We start from the raw sequence: 20,749 nt of genomic DNA, 5'->3' as shown, positions 1-20,749 counted from the left end.
GTGGCACAGTAGTTAAGAATCCACCTGCCAATGCAGGGGACATGGGTTCAAGCCCTGGTCCAGGAAGATCCCACATGCTGCGGAGCAACTAAGCCCGTGTGCCACAACTACTGAGCCTGCATGCCGCAACTAGAGAAGCCACTGCAATGAGAAGCCCACACACCGCAACGAAGGGTAGCCCCTGCTCGCTGCAACTAGAGAAAGCCCACAAGCAACAACGAAGACCCAATGCAGTCAAAAATAAATAAATAAAATAAAATAATTTTTAAAAAAAGGGGGGTTAGTTTCCAGAGTATGAAAAGATCTCTTACAAATCACTATGGAGAAGAAAAACAGCCCAAAAGAAAAAGTGAGCAAATAGTATAAATGGGTAATTGGGAGAGGACGGAACCCAAATAGCTAAGAAATATGCCTGATCTTTACTAGCAATCAGGTAGATGCAAATTAAAACAGAGAGAGAACATTTTACCAACAATGGAATGTGAAAAATCAGCACGTATAAAAATCAGGTAATGAAGAGAAGGTGGAGAATATAAAGACAACTGTTGTGCACTACCTGTAGTGCATTACTGCACTAAGTCATTCATTCATTCATTCATTCCCTCATTCACCAACTATTTATTTCAGTGCCTCCTGCTTGTCAGGCACTGTTAAAGGCATTGAGGATACATTACAGGTCTTGAGGGGTTGTAATTTTAAACAGAGGCATCAGGGTTAACTTCACTAAGAGGGTGACATTTAAGCAACGATGTAAGGAGAGGAGGAAGTAACCATGAAGATGTACAGGAGACCAGGGTTCCCAGGGCGAAGGCCTGAGGCAGGTGTGTGTCGGCAGAAGAGTAGTGAGTCTGATGTGGCTGGAGCATAAAAGATAATTAAAGGTATATAATGACATACAGGCATACCTAGGAGATGTTGCAAGTTCATTTCCAGACCACCACAATAAATTGAATGTTGCAACAGAGTGAGTCACAAGAATTTTTTCCTTTCCCAGTGCATATAAAAATTATGTTTATGCTATACAGTAGTCTATTAAGTGTGCAATAGAATTGTCTAAAAAAACAATGTACATACCTTAATTTAAAAGTACTTTATTGCTAAAAATTGCTAATCATTATTTGAGCCTTCCTCCAGTTGTAATCTTTTTGCAATGGTAACATCAAAGATCACAAATTACAGATCACCATAACAAATACAGTGATAATGAAAAAGTTTGAAATATTGTGAGAATTACCAAAATGTGATACAGAGACTGGAAGTGAGCAAATGCTGTTGAAAAAATGCCCCAATAGACTTGCTGAATGCAAGTTACCACAAACCTTCAATTTGGAAAAAAATAGTATCTGCAAAGCACAGTAAGCAAAGTGCAGTAAAACGAGGTATGCTTGCATGTTTAAATTTATATACTTAAATCACATGAATATAGCATACTGTACATGTCTGTATCTTTCATTTCTCTCAATAAAACTTAAATACCATTGCCTATTGGCATATACAGATCTATCACATTTTTTTTTAATGGCAAAATAGTATTCCATTGTAGAGGTTTGCCTTACCTTATTTACCAGTCATGTAGTAATGGACATTTAAATTGTTTGCTTTTTTTTTGCTTTTACTAATGATGCTGAAATAAACTTTCTTCTATGTACAGGTTTACATAATGTGCAAGTACATCTGAAAGTTAATTTTTTTTTTTTAATTTATTTTTGGCTGCATTGGGTCTTCCTTGCTGCATGCGGGCTTTCTCTAGTTGTGGTGAGCAGGGGCTACTCTTTGTTGCAGTGCACGGGTTTCTCATTGCAGTGGCTTGTCTTGCTGCGGAGCATGGGCTCTAGGTGTGCAGGCTTCAGTAGTTGTGCAACGCAGTCTCAGTAGTTGTGGCTCTCGGGATTAGTTGCTCTGCGGCATGTGGGATCTTCCCGGACCAGGTCTTGAACCTGTGTCCCATGCATTGGCAGGCGATTCCCAACCACTGCACCACCAGGGAAACCCCTGAAAGATAAATTCTTAGACTTGGAATTGCTGAGTTAAAAATTGCCAAACTTTCCTTTAAAAAGCTTTCCTTAATTTGCAATCTCACCAGTAATTGTGAAAATATCTATTGTGCAACTATACAGTGTATTTTAAAATTTTGATCTGATAGAAAAACATCTTGATTTCATTTCATTGCATATTTTCATAATTATTACTAAGGTTGCATAAGTATTACAAATAAATTCCCTCCTGTTATTTATTACTTTTTATGATTTCATTTTTCATGTTTAAATTTTTGATGCAAATAATTCATTTTTGATATAATAAATAAGGTAGTGATTAAGGTTTATTTGTTCCAAATGGCTAGCCCGTTGCCACGACATAATTTGCTTACTAATTCATCGTTTTCCCACTGAATGGTAATGCCACATTTCATAAACTTAATACCCATATGGGCTTGGATCTATTTCTGAACTCTCTTTTCCAATGGTCTGTTTGTTCATGTGCCAGTACCAGATTGTTTTAATTACTGTAAGTTTATCATATGTTTTACTATTTGGTATACTGCCCCCTCATGATTTTTGTTTTACAGATTTGTTCTGGCTATCCTCAAATATTTATTTTCATCTGAAATTTGGAATACTCCTGTCTAAAAGAAAAATCGTTTTGCCTTTTCATTGCATTTTTATTGAAATTACAGATTAACTTAGAAATAATTAACATTTTTATCACATAAAGTCCTTGTAAGCAAGAACACAGTAAATCTCTCATTTAGTCAAGTATTCTTTGCCTTTCAGCAAAACTTAGAACTTTTCTTCATGTAAGTGTGGCACACTTCTCAAAGTTTTTCTTTAGTAATTCATACTTCTATTTTAAGTAACATATTTTTCCATCAGCATTTAGAGCTTACTTGGCCACTGAAAAGCTATTTTTGTGCTTAATATTGTAGCTGGTCACCTTATTGAATTCTCTCTTTTCTTAAAAATATTTTTCAGTTGACCTTCTTGGATTTTCCAGATTAAAAGTATATCATGGGCTGAAAATAATTGTTTTGCCTTCTTTTTTCTAAATTTTATACCAATTATATTCCTTTTCTGGATGAATTCCATTACCTGAACTTCCAGAGCAATGCTAACTAAAGTTGTTGATGGTGGCTTCCTTTTCTTGTTTCCTACTCTAATGGAAATGCTTCTAGTGAAATTAACCATAGAACTGTATACATAAAATTAATGATACTATTGTATATATAAAATTATAATAAGAATGTTTCTATTAATTTTATTATAGTAAGACATTTCAAATCAGGAATGTATATTATGTTTTATTTTAAAAATACTTGGATCATCTCAGATTTTCTCCTTTTGTCTACTAATGTAGATCATTCTATTAAAATGTTTCTAGTAGCAAAATACTCTCATGTTGTGGTACATTATACTTTTATTTTGTTGCTAAATTGTATTTTAAATTAGGCAAGTAATATATTATTTATGATTTTTATGATGATATCCTGAGTAAGTTGATATGTAGTTTTCTATTTTTGTGCCATCTTGGTCAAGTTCTATTGTTGACATTATTCACATTTTCCAGACAGAGTTTGGAAGAGTTATTTTTCTCTTTATGGCTTAAGACAGTTTGCATAGTGTTGAAATTTTATCTGTCTCAATTATTTGATTGTCTTCACCTCTGAAACCATTTCAGTTATACATTTTCTTTGAGGTAGAGTTTGGAAAGTGAGTTTTCATAGAAAAATCATCATTTCATTCAGGTGTCTTATTTATTTGCGTAGTGTCAAAGAAAGCACATGCTATACGTTGCTGAGTTCCTTCATTATTTGAGGTCACTTCCTCACACTCATTTCTAATTTTGTGCTGGCTCCTGATTACCTAACTACATTACCTAGCATCATTTATTTCATAGCCCTTTAAAAAAGACTGGCTTTTAGATATCATTTTAATCAGGGTAAAAGCTAAGCTGATATAACAAAAAGACACCAAAGTATAGTGGCTTAAACCAGATAGAAGTTGAGTTCTCTTTCACACAACAGTCCAGCTGGTCCAGAGTAGTCAGAGGTCTGTTTCACAAAGTCACCCCAAGACCCAATTTCCCCATCGGGAGCTCCACCTACTCCAAGGCTACTTTCTTCATCTGTATGGCCAAAGTGGGATCACTGCCAAGTCTGCATTCCAGAATAGGGAAGGGAATGGGGAGGAAACCCTAAGCCATACATCTCCTTTAAAATAAATGACATAGAAGGGGGCACCCATCGTCTCTGTTCACATCCATTAGTGAAAGCTTCAATTACATGGCCCACAGAGCCACAGATGAGACTGAAAATTGTGGTCTTCTCAGGGCTTACAGGTACCCAGCTAAACTACTGCTAGGAAGGATGGAGAAATTAGATTTGGGGGAAACTCAGAGTCTGCAACAGACATGTGTATTTATTTCTATTATTGTTTCTGTTTGTTTTTAATTAATCACATCAGTCTGCCTTGCTTAATTTTTGTTATTGTTGTGACTCTCTTGCTAACTTCTGGAGTTGAAGTCTGCTTATAGCATTAGGATTGTTTAAAATGTGCTCCTTATGGTAGAACTGCATCTCTCCATAACCATGCAAGTATAAAAATGTGATTTGCTCTGCACAATGAAATATGAGTAGAAGTGATGTGCCTCACCTTTTGGGGTAGGGGGAGTTTAAGAACCAGTGCACACTTTTTCATGTCTTCATCCCTCTCCCGTGGTGATCATGCACTACCCTCCCAGAACCTCCATGTGTTCAGCAACCTAGAAGTTCCCTGAACTCTGTACTTTGGGGATTTTTATGGAGGCTTCATCATGTAAGCATAATCAATCATTAACTCAACCTCCAGCCCCTCTGCCCTTCCCAGACAATAGGGTGAAGCTGAGAATTCCAAGCTTCTAATCATGGCTTTGTCTTTCAGGTGACCAACCCCCATCCTGAATTTTTTCAGGAGCCCACTGACAGTCACCTCATTAGAACAAAAGACACTCCTATCATCCAGGAAATTCCAGGGTATTTAGAATCTCTGTGTCAGGGACTGACTGATTTCATCATCATGCCTTCACTACTTCATTCCCAATGATAGGTAATGAGGCAAATTTTTTCTTTGTCAATTAGATGTCTATTTCAGGTAACTAATCACATGACTCTAGATTTAAGCTCAGTCAACTGGGAAATTATTCTGCTTCCTTCTACTCCTTCCCTTCTTCCCAGAGGTGATCTAGGTCCTGTGGCTATGTGATGAGGGAGAGGGGAGGGGAGAGTGCATCTTACTCTTCCACCATCCTTTGATCCTCCATGCATTATGTTGCCAACCTGTCCCTGGCTAGTGCTCCTTGTGATCTGTTCTCCTTTCACAGTCAAGTCCCAGTGCTGCTTATTTGTTTACTTGGTCCTCAGGTCAGCTTTCTGTTGATCCTCTGAGAAACAGTGGGATTCTTGATTGGTCACTAGCTTGGGTTGTCTCATCCTAGCTCATATTTTGTGACACCGTTATTCACCCTCATGGGCTCACCAGTCAACACCTTTAGTTATTTTTCTGTACTCTTCCGTTCCCACCTACCAGGGCAGGAAACTTCTGGGTCATCTACCTGACACTTGCAGGCCATGGCTATAGGGCTAGAGAGAGCAAGTACAATGTATTAAGTCTATGCTGTTTGCCTAGCCTCTCCCTTAATAGTTCTGTTCTATTGCTCAGCATGATGTGTGATATAGTACCATGCAGAATATGGTGATTCTTGGAGTCTTTCCAGGCCATTCCAAAAAAGCAAATAGTTCATTCTCTTAGACGTTAGCATCACATACCTCTCTAGATCTTTTTATAAATTCTTATTTTAGAGGGGCCATAGTTTGTTTTTTTTTAATTTATTTATTTATGTATTTATTTTTGGCAGTGTTGTGTCTTCGTTGCTGCACGCAGGCTTTCTCTAGTTGTGGCGAATGGGGGTTACTCTTTGTCATGGAGTGCGGGCTTCTCATTGTGGTGGCTTCTCTTCTTGCGGAGCACAGGCTCTAGGCACGTAGGCTTCAGTAGTTGTGGCACGTGGGCTCAGTAGTTGTGGCTCACAGGTTCTAGAGTGCAAGCTCAGTAGTTGTGGCGCACGGGCTTAGTTGCTCTGCAGCATGTGGGATCTTCCCAGACCAGGGCTTGAACCTGTGTCCCCTGCATTGGCAGGCAGATTTTTAACCACTGTGCCACCAGGGAAGCCTGAGAGCCATAGTTTTTGTTGTTGTTGTTGTTATTGCTTTCTTTTCTTGTCTGTATTTTACTTTCATGAGAAAATATCTATATCTGATTTTCGTTTGTTTCTGATATAATTTTTTGGTGAGTATTATATTTTTTTGTTTTATTAGTCATTTTTCCTTTTTCTCAGTATTTTTGTATGAGAGATTTTGAAATTGGGACCTGATACTTACTGAGGAAGAGTGGGAAGGAGGGTCAGGAGAGTGAGCTGGGCAGTGGCAATGTGGATTTCATTCTGTTGTCTGGGGACAGGTCTGCCTGGTTCAAGTGAAATTCTGAATATGAAGAACCCTTTGGATGATGAATTAGAGCTGTGGTTCTCAAATTTGAGTTGCATCAGAACATTAATGGGCTTATTAAAGTACAGGTTATAAAAAGCTTCACCCTTCTGATTCAGTCGGTCTGTGGTGGGGCCCGAGGATTTGCATTTCTGAAAAGTTCCCAGGTGATTCTGGTAATGCTGATCTAGGGATCACAGTTGGAAAATTGCTGGTTTAAAATTTTTCTTTGGCTGACCAAGATCAGCCACCACAATGTCAATGTCACCTGCCACTCCTTCAGCAGATTTCCTGCAAATACAGTGCGTCTGTGTTTCCATGTTCAGTCCTTCCCGCACCTAAGCCCATGTATCAGGCTGGGTCCAGAGATGTCACCACAGACTGTCTGTACACTTGAGCTTGTTTTTCCAAGGAAGGGAGTGGATTTTGGTTTTGTGGGATGGACCACCTCTCTTAGTGTCCCAGGTACTGCCTGAGATCTTCAGAGGCATAGTTTCCTTTACTCGGATCTAATTTTTAAGACATCAGGCAGCCACTTTTTATGGCTTTGCTTCAGAGTTGTGTCTCTTCCAAGTTTCATCTAATTTGAAAGATTAAAAAAATCTTTTTTTAATTCCCTGTGTTATTTTCAACTGACTTCATAAAGGGAAGTGAGCCAGAAATACCTTTCCTAACAGGAAATGCAGTTCTGAATATCTTGTTCCCAAGGCCTATTTTAATTTCAAATATATTTTATGTTTAAATATTTCAATCATTTGCCTCTCCTAATGTATTAGTCAGGGTAGGTTAAGATATACACAGTAAAAAACATCCCCGAAAATCTCAGTGACTTAAGGCGACAAAGAGTTTTTCTCATTTACTTTACGTGTTCATTGTAGACTGGCAGAGATCCAGGCTTCTGAAGGAGCTACATCTTAAACATTGCTGCTCACCATGTCAGATGGAAAAGCAGAAGTACACACTGATTCTTAAAGTTTCTGCTCACACCTTACTCAGCAAGCAAATCCCATAGCCACCACTGACTTCAGGTAGCTAAGGAAATACAATCCTATAATATCCCCAAAGAGGATAGCTCTGGTGATTTTCACATGTGGATTTCCCTAAGGTAGATCTTAGCTTCACAGCCTGGGTTTACCTAAGGATCTGACTTTGTTTCCATTCTGAAGTTTCTTTATCCCTTCAATACTTGCTCCCAGGTTCTCAAGAAGTCTCACACATTTCCACAGCTCTGTTCTATCCCATCTCCCACCCAAACCCCTGGTGGTAGGACGCATATCCACATCTTCAGGTCTCATTCTTTTCTCAGACAAAATTCTTTTTTAGAGCTGAATCCAAATTATTGTCACGTGGTCAGCAGGGATGCTTTTAGAACTTGAAAACAGTTCTTTGCGTCTTCTGAGTTTTGCTGCTCCTTGGGCAACTTTAAGAGCATGTCCTATGTGATGGTCTTGCTCTTTCTGGGTTAATTCTAGAAAACTCAAATTTACATCAAAGTGAAAAATATTCTCAAGTCAGAATTCTTAAAAATGACTATGGGCAGGGGGTAGGGGTGGGAGGGATGTGAGTAGGGTAATAAATTGTATCCCAAGTGTGAGGTCTTGTCTGAAGGAGACCATCAAAGGGGCCAACTCATCAAGAAATGAATTATCATGTGCATGGCTGCCTCTGGGATAGATTTGCTAGTCTAGATCATAACCAGGAGATCTTCAGTCAGATAAAGTCAGTCCCAGATTCCTTATCCTCCACTATTCAAAATATATTTTCCCCCTGGTTTTATTTTCCATTCACATTTAACTTTATTACATGTAGGCTCTTGTGTGCAAATACTCGGTAAACGTAAATATGATGCCTGTAAATCCCATTTCATATTCTTCACAAAACCCCTAATTCAAATGCCGCTTCCCCTTAAAGTCTGGGATAAGTCCACTGTGGAGATTCTGTGTGCTCAACTTTATAAAGGGATGAAAATCAGGCCAGTAAAGCTGTCTGCATGTCTCTTAACTTAAGGCCAGTTCAGGAGCATAAATTAATCCTGACCTTGGGTAAAGTAGTATTTCAGCTGAGACTAAAGGGGTTTCTTGTCAATTCATTTATGTATCTAAGCATTCTTGGCTATTAAAAAAAGTCAGTCCTTGGGACTATTGGGAAAAAAGCAGCATGCAGACCCAGGAAGCTTACTGGAGATTGCAGATCCTCACAATCCCAGAAATCCTGATGGCAACAGTGAAGATGTTGCTGTGCTTTTGATATATTTACCTGGGTTATGGGGGCTTGTTTGGAGGCAGGAGAATGCCACTTGGCACCTCAGGGCCTTTACCCATCACCGTGGACAGGAATCACAGCCATCAGTCTGACCTGTACTGCTGTCAAGACAATTCTTTGAGCCATGCTACCAATGATGCAGAAACTATCTTAAGCTATTTTTATTCATGGGAAATAAACTCAGAGTTTACATAAAAACTCAGCTTTGAGAATATTAGCTGTTTAAATTGCAATATTTTTTAATAGAAAAGCCAAAGAAAGCTTTAGATGGAGGAAAAATGTTCAGTTTTAGGATTTCAAGAAGACAGTATTGCATAGTGGTCCTAAACATAGGATCTGGAACCAGATTGCCAGGGTTCAAACCACAGCTGTGTTCTGTAATCTTGGGAAATGTACTTAACTCTCGGTGCCAGTTTTCTTATCTGAAGAATGAATGCCATAATCTTACCTATCTCATAAAATTGTTTGATAATTAAATGAGTTAATACGTAAAAATCAGTTATGTATAAAATAGTGCCTGACTATTTAATACATGCTGGCCATTATTATTATTATTATTATTATTACTACTACTACTACTGCTACTACTGTTTCCCACATGTAGGACTAGAAGCAGACTAATGACATGATTTACAGTTTGCTTTCCTGCTGGGCACTACCTAGAGTTTATTTTATTTAATCCTCTCAAAAATACCATGACATAAATATTGTTTATGTGCTCATTTATCCGAGCTTGTTTGTTTTAGTTACTTATTCAGTACATGTTTATTGAGTGCCTATTATATGCTAGGTACTGTTCTCAGTGATAAGAATAGGGCAGTAATGAAAACAGGGAAAAAATAGGCTCTCTCTTCATGGAGCTTATGTTCAAGGAGTGGAACACAGAGACAAACTAAAAAATAAACAGGTAAAATACAGAGTGTGTCAGATCATAATAAGTGCTCTGAAGAATAATTAAGCAGGGGAGGTAAATCAGAAAGGCTAAGGGTGAGGGTGTCCAAGTAGACTGGTGAGTGAGGCCCTCACTGGAAGATAAAATTTGAAGAGAGACCTGAAGGATGTGAGGGCACGAGCAAGAATTGATCAGTGGTACTGGCATCCCAGCCAGACAGAATTTGGAAATCCAAAGTGACAGTGGGCTTGGGATATTTGAGAAAAAACACCAAAGTCAGTGTTGCTGGCCTGAAGTGAATGCAATAATGTGTACGTAATGAGAGTGCTTAGGGAGTGGCAGATTATGTATGTCTTTGCAAGAATATAAAGATTGACTTTTGCTCTGTATAGCTAGAAAAGCATTGTCTTTTTTTTTTTTTAAGGGAAGAGATTTGTTCTGATAAAGATTCAAATATGCTTTTCAAAAAGGTTTATCAAAAAAAGTTATGAAACTGTCATTTCATGTATTTTATCTTGGTTTGGGGTTTTTTTTTTTTTATTGTTTTAGGCAGGAGGGTAAATCTGGAACCTATTGCTTGCTCTTGGTTGGAAGCAGATGTTTGCCATTATGCTCTTGCCTTCTCTAATATTTCATTAAATACAATCATATGTTTGATAGTCTTTTGCATTCTGCTTCTTTCACTCAGCATAATGCTTTAGAGATTCATTCATCCATGTTGTGCATCTCAGTTTGTTCCTTGTTAATGCTGAGTAGAATTTCATCGTATGGATGCACCACAGGTTTTGTGTTTTTTTAAATTAATTCTGAGTCACCAATATTTTTAAAACTTCACTAAGGTATAATTGACATTCAATAAACTGCGCATGATTAACGTTACTCATTTAATAAGTTTTGACATATGTATATACCTGTGAAATCATCACCACAATCAAGATAATAAACGTCCATCACCCCTAAAAATTTCCTCATACATCTTTCTAATCTCTCCCTCCCACCTCTCTCCATCTTCGGGCAACCATTGATTAGCTTTCTGAATTTTCTAAAATTTTATATAATGCAATCATACAGTATGATTGTCTTTTTTGTCTGGCTTCTTTCATTCAGAATGAAAGCATATGTCAATTCAAAGCTTGTGCATGAATGTTCATACCTGCTGTATCTGCAATAGCCAAAAACTGGAAGCAACTCAAATGTCTATGACCAAGTGAATGGATAAATCAATTGTGGTATGTCCATATAACAGAATATTACTCAGCAATAAGAAGGAATAAACTCTCGAAACACCTAAAACACGGATGAATCTCAATATAATTATTCTGAGTGAAAGAAGCCAGACAAAAACCAACGTATATTTTATGATTCCATTTATATAAAATTGCAAACTACAGAAAATAGTTTTCTAATTGCAAACGATATTATAGAAAGCAATACAGTAGTTGCCTGGGGATAGGGAATGGTGAGGAGGGGTGGGAGGGAGTGATTACCAAAGGACATGAGGAATCTTTCAGGAATGATAGATATGATATCTTGCATGTAGTAATGGTTTCATGGTTTACACATTTGTTAAAGCTTACTAAATTGTACATTTTAAAAATATATGTTTTATTGTATATCCATTATATCTCAATAAATCTGTTAAAACAAATCAAAACACCAACTAGGGAGCATTTACTCAATAAAATTGAATGAAGAATCAATCAATTTGAGTGAATGAAATAAAATATTTCAAAATTACATTCAGAAATTTTGAACACACACAAACACACACACACAATATATATGATCCATGATTGTCAGGAACCAGGGGAGGAGTGGGATTAACTGCAAAAAGGAAGGAGAGAAGTTTGGGAGGATGGAAATGTTCTGTATCATGATTGTGGTCACAGTTACCTAACTGTGCACATTTGTCAAACCTACTGAACTATGCTCTTAAAATAGGTGAATTTTTTTGTATGGAAATTACACCCCCCCCAAAAGCCTTATAAAAAAACAATCAAATTACTCAAATAATAGTGCCAGGCATTAATCTAGGTGCTAGGGACACAGTCAACATATGGCCAGAGGTATAAATTCAGTGGAGGAAACAGATGATTAACATGTAAACAAATGCGATCAGGTAATTTCAACAGGAGATAGACTAAAACTGATGTGTGTGTGTGTGTGTGTGTGTGTGTGTGTGTGTGTGTGTGTGTGCAGAAGGTCTACTTCAGCCTCAGAGTTCAGGGAAGCCTTCTCTGTGGAGGCAATATTGGAGCTGACACTGGAGTGACATAAAGAGACAACATATTAAGAGCACAGGTGAGAGCCTTCCAGACAGAGGAAGCAGCTAGTACAAAGGGTCTCAGGTGAAACCTACTTGTCACCTTCAGGGAACAGGGGGAAGGCCACTGGGGTTGGAGGAAGTGAGTAAGGGGGAGAGACCAGCATCGTTGCAATCATGCAGATCCTTGAGGCTCATGCAAGGAAGGCTATGTGGCCCTACGGTCCTTTCTTCTTCCAAGATTCTACTGCATACATTTTGTCTCTCTAATTATATTGTAAATGTTTGAGGTCAGTGGCCATTGCTTTTGTTTTTTTCTAGGTCTCAGATGACTTCGTATTGGATGCTTGGTTTAGTGTTTGATAATGAATTTATTTGCTTACTACATGAATTATACCTAAAATATACTGGGTTTACTCTCCTTGAAAACTATTCTATGTTCTTTCTTAAATCAGATTCATTATTCCTTCCCATCACAATAAGAGATCCTTTGACTTTAAGGAATGAACTCTTGAAACACCCAAGTGATGAGGTTCCTTGTGTCACTGCTATTTTTGAATTCTGGAAGTTTTGCTTCTGACTGTCTGACAGGCAAAATAATGTTTAGAAAGGAAAACTGAGACTTGTTGGGAAAGATCCCCTTATAGAACCTGATCCTAGAAAATATATCACCCATCTCATTGAAATTCACGAGACATATATTGGACGCCTGCTGTGTGCCAGGCCTTGGGCTAAGCCATAGTGGCATTATGTTACTGGGTTATAAGCACAGGCTCTGGAGTCAGATTATCAGAGTTCAGATCCTGGCTCTACCAATTTTAAGCTGCAGGATCTGGGACAAGTTAACTGACCAGTCTTATCTCTCATGTCATTTTCTGTAAAATGAGGATGGTTTAAAACTTGCTTTAGAAGTAGTAGTGAGGATCAGAAGAGACACTGTATAAAAAGCACTTGGAACAAGGCCTGAAACAATTGCATAAGCACTCAAAAATTTGGTTATGGGAATAAGCATTTGAGATATTCGTGTTGAATTCAAGGATCCCAGGTAATGGCAGCGGCCCTCCAGAAGGCAAGGGTCTGCCCATGGTGGATGTGCTCCGGGGCCCAGGGGCTGGGGGCGGGCAGGTGGGCGGGCTTTGCAGAATGTCAGCATGAGCTCCAGCTGCACAGAAACAGCTCTGCACGGTGGGACATCTCGGAGCGGTATTGACCTGAGCCCTCATTACTTGCCCATCTTTTTGTTTGACATTCGATTAAAATCATGGCAGGAAAGAACTAGAGGTTAGGGTTTGTGTCAGTCCTTACTTCTCTATCATCACATTATACTAGCACCCTGGGACTAGGGCAATAGAAAGACAATTTTTATAAGACCAGTAAATAACCTTCAAGCCGATGAAGAATTATTACGTAAGGACTGGTGTATCGTTAATTATTCTCCATCTCTACAGGGGACAGACAGTGGAAGTTGGTTTGGCGTTCCATGGGAGAGACAGAGTTCGCTAATGGGAAGAACTTGCTATCAAGGGGGTTATTAAATGTTGTTATTAATGATGGTGGAGAATTCTCTTACTAGAGAAAAATATGAATTAGCAGAGCTAGTTGCCTATCTGGAATGGTTAAATCAGTCCTGGCTGGTGGCAGTGAACAAAGAAAGGTTCCCGGCAGCCTATGGATGCAGTGAAATGGACAGTGGTACTTGACAGATGTTTCCTGAGGTCTCACTCTCTGCCAGAAGGTCTGGGTGCTGGAGATACAGAGCCCAACTGGGAAAAGGACCTGCCCTCGGTGAGCTCTGAGTATGGAACCAAATGTCCCAGGGACCGAGGGGTCCTGGGGTCAATGGAGGTTGGTTGAAGACCACAGGGAACCACAAGTGACTGACCACAGATTTCCATACCAGACCTTACACACCTGATAGATGCTCCCCAGGGCTGAGAGCCTAAGAAGAGTCTGCCCATTCAGCATGCCCAAATGAATGAGGCAAATCTTCCTGGTTCCTGTGGAATAGGTGGCCACGAGGTGACCCTTTGCTGGTCAACACCAGTCTCTGGACTGTGGACCTGTGGACTTCCATCACAAACACAGTTCAGCCCAGACAAGTCCCTCTTGCACTTCCACATCTCACAGTATGAGTCCTTAAGATCTAAGATTCCCCACTTCTACCCTCTCATCCCTGTAAGAGTTTAATGAACCTAAGAAAGAGAGCAGCATAGCACAGGGAGATCAGCTCGGTGTTTTGTGAGGACCTAGAGGGGTGGTTAGGGAGGATGGGAGGGAGGGAGGTTCAAGAGGGAGGGGATATGGGGACATATGTACGCATATGGCTGATTCACTTTGGTGTACAACAGAAACTAACACAGTTTTGCGAAGCAATTATACTCCAATAAATATCTATTAAAAAATAAAAAGACTTTGCTGGACAATCTACTTGGCTCTGAGGATGAACAGTCCTGAAAACACCAGTCCCTCATCTTGCAGGGACAGTACAGTCCTTGTTAAAAGCACACACATAGCTAGTAGGCAGAAGAGCTGTAAGTCCCTAACTTAGAAACTGGGCCCACTTATTTAACTCCCCAAGCATCAGCTTCTGCATCTGTAAGGCAATGAGATGTGATGGCACATATTACAGAACCTGGCAAATAATAAAAACTAAAGAAATTGTAATTATATTATTACTGTTATCATTGTTCCATTAACTAACCAAGTGAGGCCCATGGAATCCTTCCTTCCATCTGATTTGGCTGTGGTGTCTGCTGGCTCAGTATTGGTGTAGGGGTGCGACCAGCTGCCTTAATTTGCCATGGAACACAGCATTCCATATCCTCTAAAAAACAAAAAGACAGGACAGTTTTGTGGGCACACTCCACAGTGGCCCCTGAGATGTCTCGCCCCCAGGAGAATGAACCCACAGAATGGGATATCCAGCGAATGAGTGGAACGAGAAGAAAAAGGTGTGGAGCCCCAGGGATGCCAATATTTTATAGACAAGTTTGATAATAAAAAATTTTTTTACTCGAGTTGATGTGTGCTTAGTACCAATTAGTTATTCATCTGTACTACAAACTCTAATTATTAGAAATACTTCACATCAATAGCCCCCATGTCTGTGTGTGTGTGTATGTATACACACACACACACACGCACACCCTTTGACCATTTAGCGATGTCTTGCTAAGAAGACGTCTAGAAAATGGAACAGTGATTAAAATCCCAAATGTAATTTTTTTGGACTCTCACAGCAGAGTTATTACCCGTTCTTGGTATTCTACAAGCCACGCAATGCCTAGTTGCAACATTTCCATTGCCCTAGGTGCACACAGAACTTGTCAGACAGGCAGACCGATAGACTCTCCCTGGGAATAGTCTGTTGGATTCCAGCGCTTCTTTAAAGCCACTTCCACCTGCTGACATGTTTTCCCACGTTCCCGCTGGAGATCTGGCCACAGCCTCCTCACCTCCCTCCTCTTCGTGTGTGGCCCCCTCTCATCCCACTCTTGCTCACACAAGACTTTCAGTCCTGCAGACACACACCCTGCTAGCCCTTCTTTCCGGTCATTATAGTTTCCTCCTGTTTCCCACCACTTCTTATCCTCAGTACCCTGAACATTAGTGGTTTGAGTAGAGCCTGGAAAATCAGGAATATTTTATCCCGGGATGTGAGTGTGTAGACGGGGTGGGCGGTGTGGAAGAGGGACGGGGGTGTGGTAAATGGGGGCACAACACCAACCCAGGCAACAGCCACAGATGGAGCGACGCGGGGTGTTTTGTTCTCTATCCAGCTGCTCCTTCCAGTAACATGTGGAACAAATATCTCTTTTGGACCATGATGAGGTAGCATGGTTAGGTCTGTAACATCATTGCTTTTGGCCTCTCAGCTGGTTTTATTTCCTATTGAACCTTTAATGGAAACGCATACACAGCAAGTCAAGGCCTGTCCCTTTTCCCTTTTTTCTTCTTTTTTTTTTCTTTCTTTCTTTTTCTTTTTTTTTTTTTTTTTTTTTATTTCTTCCAGGAGTGCTGATGATAAGGAAAGCGATGTCTAAATCTTCTTAATGGTGTTTATGCAAGCAGTTTTGCTCAGCTGCGGACTGCACAGCCCCTCCCCATCCCCCCTCCCTTCCCATTGCCCTGCTAATATTGCTGCTTCATTCCTTTCCCTGTTGGCTATTACTATGGACTACAGCAAATCTAAAACTAAATAATCCCTTTAGTGTCAAGTTTTCGGGACTGAGCAAATAAATCTAACGAAATGCATTATCTAGGCAGAAGAGGCTGGTGTAAGGGGGAAAAGATGAAAGCTATTTTATTTTAAGGCAGAGAATAGACTGTCGATCGTTTGGGGCTCAGTTGTAATTTTAAGTATTGTTATTTTACTTAACTACTGTACATGCCCTGTTTTGCTTGTAATTAAAAACCCTGCAAAGCTTCTAAAGGCCAGAATTAAAGGGAGAATCTAGTGAGGGAATTAATGCAGATTCCTTCCAGTCCAGAGAGTTTCAATGTTCTGATGAGGCAGGGGGTGCTGTGAATAAACAATGGCTTCTGCTTTCCTTCTCCTTTGTACCCTCTGCCATCTCGGGTGGGGATGCGGCAAGGGCAAAGATATTGACACAACAGAGAAATGGGAAGTTTTATTTATTTAAGAGGAGAAATCCCAGTCTCTGTATTGCCTGCGCACGAAGCAGCTGTTCATGCAGAAAGAAAGGAGGCGTTTCATTACCTGCCTGCCCATGTCCTGCCAGCTTCAGGGTCTAGCAGGGCCATGGGTGAGACTCTGGGTGAGCTGGGCTGAGGTCTTCCCTACCAGGTCACTCCTGGTCCCTTCTCCTGTTGACTCTTACTAGCTTGGCTTTTTCTTTTTTTTTTTCTTTTTTTTTTCTTTTTTTGGCTTTTTCTTAAATACCCCCAGAGAGGCCCAGTTCAGTGAAGCTTGGTCTTGCACATCTCTACAACCAGAGTTGTACCCAAGATGGGTGGATATAATCACCAAATATCCTCTGTCTATTTATTTGTTCACATATTCATCCATTTATTTATTAATTCATTCTTCAAAAAATTTGACTGAACATTAACCCTGTTTCAGGCATTATTCTGGGCACAGGGGTTATATAGCAATGAATAAAACAAAATTCATGTCCTCATGGAGAGGGGAGACACAAAAACAGATAAATATGGAGTCTGTCAAGTGGTGACAAGTGTTATGAAGAAAACTTTAGTAAAGTGTGATAGGAGGAGACAGAGAGGTCAGGAAAGGCCTCCCTGTCTCATTCATTCATTCATTCACTTAACAAATGTTAACTGAGCACCTAGTAGCACCAAGCCCTGTTCTAGGCTCTGGGGGTGCAACAGTGATCAAAACAGACAAATTAAGCTTCTATTCTACTAAGGGAAAATATCAATAAGCAAGGCAAGTAAAATAAATATGTGCTAAGAAAAAATGTCTGAAAACAAAGGGGACGGGGCATCAGGGAAATTCAAATTTTAGCCAGGGTGACATTTGAGCAGAAACCTGAAGCAAGTGAGAAAGTGAACTGCATGACTACCTGGGAGTAGAATGTTCCAGAACAAGAGAACACCCAGTTCAAAGGCCCCAAGGTGGAGCCTGAGCTTGGCATGTTGGAAGAAGTGCAGAGAGGCCAGTGTGCCTGCGGCAGATTGAGTGAAGGCAAGAGAATGGCACTAACACGGCGCTCTGCTCGGCAAAGCGAGGATCCCCAGCCTCCGTGTTCCCGGGGCCTCGGTGCTTTCTTCTGTCCTTGCGGCCATCGCTTGTCCCTGACTGTTTACACATCTGCTCCTATATTGCAAAGAGAAATGTCATTTTATCTTCTGAATCCTCAGCACTTGGCACACTTAGATAAAAAAATGTAATGAGTGAATGACATCCAGCCTTTTTTTCTGGCTTCAAATTTTTAATCTATTCTTTTTACGAGAAAAAATTGTTCTCTACAACCTATCTAAAAATCCCTCTGTACAGTGAAGCTTCAATTTCAACCTCCCTCACTCTTGTGGGTGGAAAGGCCCCTCCTCAAAGAAGGAAACCTGGTAAAAGAGAATTACTGACTTCCTGCAACAGAGGAGAATATCACCACACAGGCAATCCCCAAATAGTGTCTCGTTAGGAAAACTGGGTGCACGATTTTTATTGCTTATGGGTCAAGCTCAGAAGTTCTTAGGTTGGGATATCAGAGGAGGGTGAGTCTCTGGGTTAGTTGTTTCCTTAAGATGAGGATTGATGCAAGCAAAGTGAGGTTCCGAGGGAAGAAGGAAGAGTCACGAGACGTTCTGCAGTCATCATGGCATAAGCGACGGGTGGGGGTGTTACGGTCCTCTCCTCTTTTACAGGGTAAGTGACCTCTAATTACTTTAGCTTTTGTTCTCATCTCTGTTTACTATCCCTTTAGGCCCACTGAGAGCTTTGAAGAGAAGTTGCAAGAGTTCTCTCCAAAAGCTCTGGGTGCAGAATTCTGAGATGGACACAGCCCAGGTAGAAATTTACAGATCTGCATTTCCTACATGATGACAAGGCCCCCTCCAGGATTTCTGGGAGATTTAAACAGATCATTTGGCCCAACAAGCTGCACACAACTGCCTGGACAATTTTCCAGGAGAAAGATTGCATTTAACAGATGCAGCCTTGGAGGAAAAAGAGAATGAGGCATAGAGAAAAAGACTTCTTTTTTATCCTGAAATAATTTTAGACGTACAGAGAAGTTGCAAAAAAATAGTTCAGAGGTTCAATTATATCCTTCATCCAGCCTAATGTTAACAATTCATATAACCATCGCACAGTTATCAAAACTAGGAATTCACATGGGTACAAAACTATTAACTAAACTACAGACCTCATTTGAAGGGAATTTCTTTTTAAGGTAGACTCTAGCTTCCCTTTGATAAGTGTGAAGCTCTGGCAACAGCAAAATTCGGCATTGTAGTAAAGTTCTATAAGTATCTATTGCTGCATAGTAAACTACTGGAAATGTAGGGACTTAAAACAACAGTTGTGTATTGTTACATCCTGTGATTCTGTGGGTAAGAAATTTGAACAGCGTATAATGGGGATAGCTTATCCCTGCTTCATAATTTCTGGGGTCCCAGCTGAGAAGACCCAAATGTCAGTGGGCTAAAGCAACTGGGGACTGGCTGTGGATCAGTTTCTCTATTTTCACATGGCCTTTCCACATGGCTAGCTGGGGCTTCCTCACAGTGTGGTGGCCTTGGGATAGTTGAGCTTCTTCCCTGGTGGCTCAGGGTACAACATAAGGAAGCAGAAACCGACATTCCTCTTAAAAGTTGGGACTGCGTCTGGGATTGCATCACTTTCACCTTACTCTGTGGGTCAAAGCAGACACAGGTGAGCCCAGATTCAAGAGGCATGCTTGTACATCTCTTCCTGATCAGAGGAGTGTGAAAGAATTTGCTGTGGCAAACAATTGTATCAGCTAATTTCACATTTTGGAGAGGGGCAAATTATCTTAGTGCAAATTCCCTTTGTTCTACGAGTCACCTGGGAGGTCTTGACCCCTTACTGTGGGAGAAGAAATGTAACAATAGCTTTCTTCCTCCACATGGTTTAACAAAATCTGTCCCACCCCTTGATATCCAGATCTCTGTAGAAGGGCCACACAAACCTACATAAGGAAACCAGGGGCTTTCTGGGAAGTCACTTTCACTGTTAAAGGAGACTGGAAGGGATGATGGTGTACCAGTCTAAGTCTACAGACAGAAAAGGACACCAAGATCCCTAGAGAGGAACTTACTGTGAGGAAGGGATATTTGGACTAGTGACCCAGACCACACATGAGCCTACAGGTTTGGGGGAAAGAGGTGGTTCTGGCATCCCTTCTGGACCCAGCTATCCCAGCATAACAACCTTGCTCTGAAAATAAAGGTTAACCACGTACACGTGACATAGAGAGGGCGCCCTGGCCTGTGTGGCATCTGTACCAGCCAGAGCATCAGGGCAGCAGTGGCCAAGGATCCACCGGGGACAGAAGCAATGGCAGATTACTGAGTACCCTCTGCCTGGAGATTAGAAGCAGGACTTATTCCTCAGGGTTTTTGGACAATTCTGGGGAAGGGAAAAAGGTCTTAGGAAGGAGATACCGCACTTCCTGCTCATAAGAGCCCAACGGTTATGTGTATAACTAACAGGAAAATTTGAAAAGGTGTGATCTTTTTCTGCCCTAAGAAAGTGAAGTGGGTCAATCAATTATAGTAAGTGGGCGGGGGGGACAAACTTTTTTTGTTAAGGACTAGATAGTAAGTATTTTAAGCTTGTGGGTTATATGATCTCTATCATAGCTACTCAACTCTGCTGTTGTAGCATGAAAGCAGCCGTAAACAAATGGGTGTGACTGTGTTCCAATAAAACTTTATTTATGGACACTGAAATACAAATTTCATGTAATTTTCACATGTCACAATATTTTCCTTTTGATTTTTTCTGCAACCATTTAAACATGTAGAAACCATTCTTAGCTCATAAGCCATACAAAAATGAGGAAAGGACCAGATGTAGTCAGTGGGTCATAGTTTGCCAACTCCTGAGTTATAGTAGCAACATATTATTCATTTGGATGTTTTTTGACTTAATAGGGTGTTAAACAATGTATTATTATCTCATTCAATAAGTCTAAAGGTAGGCAATTCCTGGGTTGGTTAATTCAGATAAAAGGATTCAGTGATGTCATCATGGGCCAAAGAAGCTGCAGTGGCTCCAAGCATCACCTAGCATATATCAGAATCATCTGGATCCCACATTTAGAATTTCTGTTTTAATAGGTCTGGGGTGGGACCTGAGAATTCACTTCTTTTT

General features: G+C 40.2%; 2 long non-coding RNA genes across 2 annotated transcripts in view; one reads left to right on the top strand and one right to left on the bottom strand.

Annotated features, from left to right (window-relative positions):
- LOC309659456 overlaps positions 1–16,869 on the top strand; it is a 125,613-nt gene extending 108,744 nt beyond the window's left edge. Inside the window, exon 2 of the long non-coding RNA XR_014262821.1 lies at positions 6,082–16,869. This is a non-coding gene — a long non-coding RNA (uncharacterized lncRNA). The remainder of the gene's footprint in view (positions 1–6,081) is intronic.
- LOC309659449 overlaps positions 1,076–20,749 on the bottom strand; it is a 34,440-nt gene continuing 14,766 nt past the window's right edge. The window contains exon 2 of the long non-coding RNA XR_014262814.1: positions 1,076–17,728. This is a non-coding gene — a long non-coding RNA (uncharacterized lncRNA). The remainder of the gene's footprint in view (positions 17,729–20,749) is intronic.

This window comes from Balaenoptera physalus (assembly GCF_965194825.1).
Source record: "Balaenoptera physalus genome assembly, chromosome: 4".
NCBI classification, from domain to species: domain Eukaryota; kingdom Metazoa; phylum Chordata; class Mammalia; order Artiodactyla; family Balaenopteridae; genus Balaenoptera; species Balaenoptera physalus.
Note: the sequence above shows the minus strand (reverse complement) of the source record. Positions and strands in the feature narration are given on the sequence as shown.